This window comes from Trichechus manatus, unplaced genomic scaffold, assembly GCF_000243295.1.
Source record: "Trichechus manatus latirostris isolate Lorelei unplaced genomic scaffold, TriManLat1.0 scaffold00010, whole genome shotgun sequence".
Lineage (NCBI taxonomy): Eukaryota > Metazoa > Chordata > Mammalia > Sirenia > Trichechidae > Trichechus > Trichechus manatus.
Window position 1 is genome coordinate 12,317,061 of NW_004443946.1, and position 9,313 is coordinate 12,326,373.

Consider the following 9,313-nt stretch of genomic DNA (forward strand, 5'->3'; position numbering starts at 1 on the left):
TGGATGATTATAGAATTCTAAGTTATTATCCTTTACCTCTTAGAACTCTTTATTCTCTATTGTCCTTTAGGGTTTAGTTTTGCAGTTGAGATGGCTAATACCAGTTTGATACCCTTTCCTTTGAGGATGGTGTCTGTGGCTGCTGCAGACGGTTCGTGCTCGTCTACTAACGTAAAGGTTGGCAGTTCAAACCCACCCAGCAGTGCTGTGGAAGAAAGGCCTGGCAATCTGCTTCCTTAAAGATTGCAGCCAAGAAAACCCCATGGAGCAGTTCTACTCTAACGTATGGGGTCGCCATGAGTTGGAATTGACTTGACAGCAGTGAGTTTGGTTGGTTGATTGTTTTTCTTTGAGGATTATCCATGTTTTCTGTCTAGAGGCTTACATTATAGTATTTTTATTTATTTATCTTTTCCTTGGATAGATTCCGTTTCAGGCTACTAGGTGTGAGATTTCAGCAATTAAACCTGCCAGATAACTAAGTGAGCTTGTTAAGTTTGAAAAGACTTCAACTCACGGAAAATTCCCTTTCTTATTTCTTTGATTATAATACCTTTGTTTTCTCTTTCAGAAATTTTGTGTGTATGTTTACTCTCTGGATACACTCTGTCATAAAATTTTTATTATTTGCATCTGCTTTTTTTTTTAGTTTATTTATTCAGCAACTGTTTACTGGAGGTCTGCTGTATGCTCTGTGCTATAGGAGAATTGACCTGGGGAGTCAAAGGAGTCTACTAAAGAACTGAGGCTTGAGTTGCTGTGAGTAGTAACTAGACTAAAAGATGAGGGAATAATTTTTTAGGTAGAGAAAGTAGCATTTGCTTTATATATTTGGAGAAAGGGAGAATGGCAACTAGGAACTTGTTGGAGTAGAGAATGTGTGGAGAGGAGCAGCATGAAGTGAAATGAGATAGGAGAAAATAGATAGGGACCTGACAATTCAGGGATCCCCAAAACAGTGGAAAGTCATTGAAAAACTTTTAGTACAGAAGTGATAGGGTGAAATTTATAGCTTACAGTTTGGAGAATGAATTGGAGGGAGGCCAGCATGCACGTGGGAGGACAGATTAGGAGACTAGTATGCAATAATTGCAGTGAAAGATGATGGTAGCTTAGAGACTGGGGTGTGATAGAAAAAAAGTGGACAGATTTGACAATATTTAGGAAGTATAATTCATAGGGTTTGATGATGGACTTGTATGAGAGAGATGAGGTAAAGACAGTTGTCAAATAATAGCTTCTTGGTTTCTGTTTACCTTGATGGATGGTGGTAAAAGTTGCCAATATGTGAAAGAGTGCCTAGAGAGAGAGCATCAAACGAAAAGAGAGCCTAGGTCTAAGCCATGAGGAATGCCAATATTTAATGACTTGGTGGATGAGGATGAGCCTGCAACAGAGACAAGGATGGAAAAATTAAGTTTAGGAGGAAAGCCAGTAGTTTGTGCTATCTTGAAAAGCCAGTGGGAAGAGTGTTTCAGGAGGAGGGAGTGTTGTGTTGAGTGGTGCTGTGAGCAGTTAGATCAGGGCTAAAAATGTCCATTGGATTAAGTGACGTGGAGGAGTTTGTTTTGGTGAAATAGCCAAACAATAGTTTGGAGAATAAACAGTTTTTTCTAGGAGTTTAACTGCAAAGGGAGGAGAGGGGCAGGTGGGCAGCTAGAGGGATTAAGTCACATGAAAACTTATTTTTAACGGTAGACACTTGAGTGTCTTTAAAAGTCACACTCCAATTTAAAGAGAGAGGTTGAACATAAATGGGAGAAAGAGGATAATAGTATATGGTTCCTGAGAAGATGTGTAAGTAGTATAAGAATCTTTTGAAGCATGCTCTCCAAAGCTCAAGAAAAGGGATTTATCTTAGGTGAGAGAACAGAGTCCTCTATTATAACAGAAAGGTAAGAGGATAGGACGGGTGTAGATGTGGGTGGGTTTGTATGTTTTGAAAGAATTCCTTGAGGTGATCTCATTTATTGATTTGAGTTTCCTGTGGTACCCAATCTGCTGTTCTTTGTCTCTATTGAAATGTTTAGTTCAGTAATTGATTTTCCTCTCCTTGAACTTACTTTCAGAGTGCTTTTATTTTTTATTTTTTAATTGACAGCCTCAGATATCTCACCAACGGAGTCTGTTGTTTTCAGTAGTAAGTCTTACTAGAGGCCTGTTTTCTCTTCTGTCTTTCAACTTTGTATTGAAGTATATTATGATAGGTATACTTTTTTGTATGTGAATATTCACAAACTGAACACACCCATATAACCAGCAGCTGAGATCAAGAAACGGAACGTTATACCAGATCCTCAGAAACCCTCCTCACGTGCTCCCTTCTAGTCACTACTCTTCCCTTCCTTCCCCCATCCCCACCACTATTCTGACTTTTAACAGTATGGATTAATTTTGCCTGTTTTTATATGAAATCATATAGTATATTCTCTTGTGTCTGGTTTCTTTTGCTCAACATTATTTATGACATTCAGCCACATTTTAATATGTAGTTGTAGATTATCCACTGTAATGTTGATGGGCATTTGGGTAGTTTCTAGTTTGGAGCTAATGAATAGTGAGTGAGTCACCCTTTTTAAACTTCTGAATCTTTTTTAAAAGATCCTTTTATTTTTCTCTGTTCATTTTTATATTTTATTTAGCCTGAGTACCTGAGATTGGCTTTGGCAGAAATCGTAGTTAAGTTCACGTTTCTGTTCTTTTCAGTCCCAAACCAAAAGAAAAGATTAGATTTTTTGCCTGCCTTTCCCTCTGTTCCTTTCCTTCCCTCCCTCCTTGCCATTTTTCCTTCCTTGTCATTTCTCTTTAGCAGTTCAGAGAACAAATTATGTCGAGTAGGGGAGACTTGTAGGCTGAGGGAGAAAGGGCACTGCAGGAAGTTTTAGCTTTGTTCTGTGACAGTCTTCTCTACCTCTCTGCCTGTGTGTTGTACTTAAAAGCCTATGATTTTAGATTTCCATTTTTCCATTACTTCATTTGTAAGTATACAGTATAGCATGTGTAGGAGAATTGGATTGCAAGTACAGAAATCTAGGTCCTGTTCTCAGCTTTACTGCTGAACCAGCTTTGTAACCTTGGGCAAATCATTCTTTTTCCCTAGTTCTTCTCATTTGTAAAATAGAGTTAGACAAATTATTTCTACATTTTGGCTCTGATTAATAACACAGATTATCAGAATCAAATTTGTAACTATAAATATGTGTAATCATTTTTTAAAGCAGTAATCAATGAGAATTTTCAAACTCCAAATGGGAGAAAACTTACCCAAAGATTAGCCTTTTTAAAAAAATTTGTTGGAAAGTTGTATTCCTGTGCTTGTTTCTCATTACCATAGATAACCTTGAGATGGCTGCCTTGGATTGTAAAGTATAATTTGGGAAGTTAAAAGTAGTTTGTGTATCTTAAATTATCCTTTACAGAGAGAGAGTCACAAGAAGTATGTTTCTTCACTAAACCCCAGCTGTGCAATATGTTGCTTAATATTCTATAATTCAATAAACATGTGCATTCCAGAGGACAGCTGACTGTTTAGCCTCATCTTTGAGGACAAAGTCTCTTCACATGTAAGCATTAGTGAGCAATGTAGAATATACTAAAGATTGGTAGCGGTAGAGAGTTTACGTACCACGCCCCACTGCAAATAACTTGAACGTTGCCATGTTATACACTGCTACTTGTGCTGCTAGCCAGAGTTCTTTTTTTCTTCCTTCCTCCGATAGCTTCTAGTCACTCTTGCTATATAGTTTTTTCTCTTTGGATTTTCCTCAAATCTTTACATTTCTTATCTCTCTTATGTGGATCTACTCCAGATTCTTCTCCCAAATTTTATAACCAAATCTGTCTTCGTGCTCATCAAACAAAGGGCCTCTAGTCTCCAGCGTTTACCCTTTTTTGGAATATCTGTTTAGCGATGATATTTTGTTATTTGAGTATCTTTTTCAAGCCTTACCCCCTACCTTAAGTATCGGATCAAAGTAGTATTCCTCAGAAAAGTAGGTCTTGCCCTAAGAATAATTCTGGTATCAATTGCTAAGAGAATATAATTTTCTCAATATTGTTTACATGTAACTGTTTTGTCTTGTACTTCTGGAACCTCGGGGAGTGGGGAGGTTCTATGTTAGACCATGTGTCCAGTAGGTAGATAGAAAAATACCTTGCAGGTTTTATTCTTCAATTTTTTTTACCAAAGGACTCTGCCCAAATTTTGAGTTGAGTAATTCTTGTTACTTTTGGCTAATAAGTTGCTTAGGATCTGAACAGTAGAATCTTTGGAGCTTTTTTATTTGGGATAATTCTGAATGGACTAAACCAGATGACCAGTTTTACGATTCTTTGCTATGAACATGATACCAGCATTGCTTCATAAAAGGTAGTAGCTAAACTTTAATATGAATGACTTCCTGTCCAAGCCTTAGAATTTTTTTAATTTAGGAATTAGTTTGGTTTTAAAAGATACAAAATGCTTGCCAAGTTTTCTGATTATATCAAAGATGAACCAGTCTTATGATTGTCATAGCACTTTGTTTTGATAAGTTTAGATCAACTGATTATGTTAGTGCTGTGAGGAGACCCAGCATGTGCTCAGAGTAGATAGAAGACTTCCCCACAACACTAGTTGAGAACTGAAATTTCTCTTGGAAACCAACTTGAACTTTCATAAGGTTCACTATTTATACATACATGTCAGTTTAATAATTTGACTGAATAAAATACTCTTTAGTAGTCTATCTATGGAAGATGACTATATAAACATAGTATTTATAATAATACTTCTGGGAAATACTGTATTTACATAACCATCTGTTGTATTTATGTAGCTGTAGTTGGCTGCTTCATCAGGACTCTACAAATTACTCAGAACCCAAGAAGGTAAGATTTTTGAATTGCCTGTTTTCAGTATGCAAAAGTCCAACCACAAAATTATGAATTTTCCCTTGACTATGTTTTTACAGTTGCATCAAGCTGGACTTACTCTTTTATCAGATGGTTGGCTTGAGTTGCTGTTTTTACATCTCTAATATATTTTTTTCAAAAGTCTGGATTTTGTTTTTAGAAAGTATACCCTACTATCTTCGAAGAATTATTTATTTGATTGTTTCATATACCTATCTGGGCTTTTCCATAAAAGGGAGAGTATGGTCCTTGTTAGGTGGAGCAGAGTCTAGATGTTGCTCTGTTTTGAGGAATGTAGTAATCATTACAATAGTTTCCATTTCCTGAGTGTCTCATTTTTGCCAGGCTCTGTGACTACTTTGTAGCCATTATTTCATTGAGTAAATATTAATATGCCCATTATACAGATAAGGAAATTGAGGGATGCTAGATTAGTAGGTGTCAAGTGTCTTAAGTGTAATACCTCCGTCCTGTCCCTAGCCTAGCTAAGGGAATTGAGACCTAGAGATGATGCAATGCAACTTGCTGTTGGCCTTCAGCAGTTGACTTAGTCTTGGCTCAGTTTGCACATCAATAAGTCAGGGATAATAATACTACCTACCTTTTAGAGATGAAGGAGTCCTTGGGTGGTGCAAATGATTAAGCACTTGGCTGCTAACCAAAAGGTTAGCAGTCTGAATCCACCCAGAGGCATGGCACCTTGGAAGAAGCGCCTGGTGATCTCCTTCCGAAAGAAGCCATTGAAAACCCTATGGAGCACAGATCTACTCTGAAACATATGGGGTCACTATGACTCAGAATCAACTTCACAGCAAAAAAAAAATAAGCTTTTTTTTAAAGGGATGGTGTGAAGATTAAAGGAATTGATACATATATAAGTGTTTAGAACAATGCTTGGCTAGTAATAATCCCTCTGTAAATGTTAGATGTTATCATTAAGCCTGTATACACTTGTTACCTGGTTGTTCAAAGGTGAAGTGGTAGGCTATAAGGAGAATGAGGGAGAAAGCTACGCTTTTAACCTGTTTAATCTAGAGGTAAATCTAGTTAAGTTTTAAGAGAATACTATATGCCTTTTTTACTTCTTGGTTTCCTTTTCTTTGGTTCTTGATTTGGTTTTCTTTTGATTTCTTAGTAAATGTTAACATTTGAAGGACTTCAGTGTATCTTAGTTAAACCAAACAAAAACCAAGAGGTAAAGCAGATGTTCCTAGAAGTCCCTGTTACTCCTTCAAAGTCCAGTAAACACGAGTTACAGATACAGTTGAATCCCCTTTTTGAACCCTTTCCTGAGACCATTTTCTTCTCTCTTTTTCTCCCCAGAGAGAAACTAGTCATTCAACACGTGTTATTGAGGTTCTGCTATGTGTTAGGCTCTGTTCTAAATGCTGGAGAGACATTAGGAATAAAACAAAAAGTCCTTGCTCTTGTGGAATTCACAGCCACTATTCTGAAGTTGGCATGTATTCTCCCCAACCTGCTTTTTATACTTTTACCAAATGTATATATAGAGTTGTTTTGCTGTGTTATTAAGTATATTGCCTTTTTGTTTGTTTTTAAGAAATGTCCCTTGATACATGTAGATATAGTTCATTTTTCTGTTAATAACAAGCTGTTACGTTGTTTCCATTTGTTTGCCATTACAGTTCTCCAAAAAAAAATCATTGTACATGTCACCTTGGGCACATGGATTTCTTTAAGGCAATGTGTTGCAAGCTTTTCAACTATAAGAATTATATACCTCAACTCAATAAACACATATTATGTACACGTGAAACAAAAAAGAAACAAGGTTTACTTACCATTACCTTATGAGATGCGCTCTATCTCATTTTTTAAAATGCAGATCACATATAACCTGTTAAATTAATTTCACCATCCATGTCTACAGTTTGTGAAACATTGCTCTCAGATATATAATCAGAAGTGGAATTGCTGAATAGTTGCTTATGTACATTTTCAACTTTACTAGCTGTTGCTAGTTGCTCTTCAGAGTGCTTGTACCAGTTGATACTCCATTAGCAATATTGAGGAGTTTCTATTTCCCCATTCTTACCAGTTGTTGGTATTGCCAGATGGATGTGAAACGGTATTTTGTTTTAAATTTTCCTTCCTCTGTTTACTAGCGAGGAGTCCTGGTGGCTTAGTGGTTAAGAGCTCAGCTGCTAACCAAAAGGTTGGCAGTTCGAATCCACCAGCCGTTCCTTGGAAACCTTATGGGGCAGTTCTCCTCTGTCCTGTAGGGTCACTATGAGTCGGAATCAGCTCAGTGGCAACGGATTTGTTTTGCTTTGATATTTACTAGTGTGATTAAAAGTATATTTTAAGATATGTCGTGCAGAAGTTTTTAATTTGAGGATAGTCAAAGCTGGTGGCAAGAAAAACATGACTGATTCCTCCCTCTGGCATGACAAAAATAGTAGTTTTATAATAATATCTGTACTACTGAGTGCTTACAATATTCTAGACACTATACTAAGTGCATATAAACATTTTACATAATTCTTATAAGAACTCTATAAGAGTAGTACCATCTTCATTATACAGATGAAGAGAGAAATTCAGAAAAGTTAAGCAGTCACACAGTTACCAAATAGTAGAGCTGGATTTTGAACCCAGGTTTGTCTAACTTCATAACTTGTGTTCTTTAGTACCTTACACTGCTGGGGAATTCTTAGAGGAGGAGAGGAAAGTTTGCTGTTCTGCTCCTTTCTGTTGGTTTGCCTATTGAATGTGTTTATGAGTTTCACTGATTTTTATCCTTCCTCAAGATAGTGCAGCCTTCTCTCGTGTAAGACTTCTCTTTGTTACTTCTAGTCTACGATAGTAGTCTTGACTGACCACATTTTGAATGATTCTTTCTGTTTACCCCTTATCTGGCCTGACTTCTTTCCCCATCTTCTACCTAGGCATTCCATCTAATCTTTCCAGTGGTTTGCAACCTCGCTGTATTGTAGAGTCACACTTGAAGCTTTTTAGATATACAGATGCCTAGATATCAACCCTACCCTGGAAATTCTAATTTGGAAATATTTATTTTTTCAAAAGCCCCATAAATAATTCTGTTGCACAGCCGTGGTTGAGACCCATTGCTTTAGTGGTTAATGGTGCTTTAGGGTCATGCAGACTTGAATTATAGTACTGATTCTCCTAAACCTATTAGTTGAGTGGCATTGGCCAAGTTGTTTAAGTGTAAACTATTCATCTATAAATTGGAGATAATTATTGCCCACCTTAGAGGGTTGTTGAAGAGATTAAATGAGTTAATACTTGTTAAACACTTAGAGTGAGTTAGAATTCTTTTTAAATATTGTCTGTGAATAAAGTGTCATTGTTATGTTATCCTCTCTCCAATCAAAACTCACCCATAATGTATCTCAACCTGGTGTCAGGAAAATAATTTGATTAGTACCACTATAAGGGATGAATGATGTCTAGTTTTCGTTGTTTACCTTCCATTAGTGGAATTGGAAATAGGGGACAAGGGAATAGGCAGGAGATTGTTTTATCACACCGATTAGCCAGTCTTCTCTGCCTGTGGATCAGTTTGGCACTAGCTGGAAAAAGAAGAGGAAAAGATTGCTAGGAAACCTAATGTTTTTATTTCCCTTTTAAGGGATTTTTCTTCTTCCTCTTTTTCTCCTAGCTTCCTCTCTGAGTGTAGCATCACTGTGTCACAATCCTATAGTCTCAGAACTGCATCCTGATTTATTTACCTAGGTATTTTCTCCTACCCCTACCGCTTACTACCCATCTCCACTTCATCTCCATTAAAGCTCTGTTCATCATTCTGTCCTTCTGATTCTTTGAGTTGAATTTCAACTCATTTGATGACTTCGAACCCCAAGTGTCTACGTTCCTAGACTATTACTCAAGTAAGGGCTGATCTAAATCCTGACCAACTATCTCCTTGCATTGTGTGGGCCCATTCCAGACTAGAGGTTTTAACTTTGAGTGTTGGAAAAGGACTAGATTGGCTGAGCTTTCAGGCTTGTCAGCAAGGCTGTCCCTAGACCCTTTGATCTCCTTTACCGCTTATACCTAATGATTATAGAGTAGAATAGTACTAGTACACATTATTGCCATTAGCTTAATAGACTACCAATAGATTTATTTTATTTGTATATGATAAGCTTTGTTATATACATGTATAATTTCATGCAACTTAAAAATTGAGGCTGGATCATTTATAGTAACTTACTGGCTTTATCAAAAACTGAAAAATCTTGATTAGTCCAAAGGACTAATTGTCCACAGCTACCAAGGCCTCCACCGGACTGAGTCCAGTACAGCTAGATGGTGCCTGGCTACCACCACTGACCACTCTGACCAGGATCACAACAGAGGGTTCTGGACAGAGCTGGGGAAGGATGTAGAACATAATTCTAACTCACAAAAAAAAGACCAGATTTACTGGCCT

General features: G+C 37.1%; 1 protein-coding gene across 4 annotated transcripts in view; it reads left to right on the top strand.

Moving 5' to 3' along the window:
- Positions 1-9,313, top strand: part of PPM1A (protein phosphatase, Mg2+/Mn2+ dependent 1A) — a 41,694-nt gene that overhangs the window by 20,087 nt on the left and 12,294 nt on the right. Inside the window, exons 1-2 of one of the 4 annotated variants that reach the window (XM_023726255.1) lie at positions 657-4,369; positions 4,818-4,869. The exons of 2 other annotated variants lie outside the window; for them this stretch is intronic. The gene's annotated coding sequence lies outside the window, so the exon portion shown is untranslated. Of the gene's footprint in view, positions 1-656; positions 4,370-4,817; positions 4,870-9,313 lie in introns of those variants that run through there. One more of the 4 variants, XM_023726256.1, reaches the window with a different exon arrangement.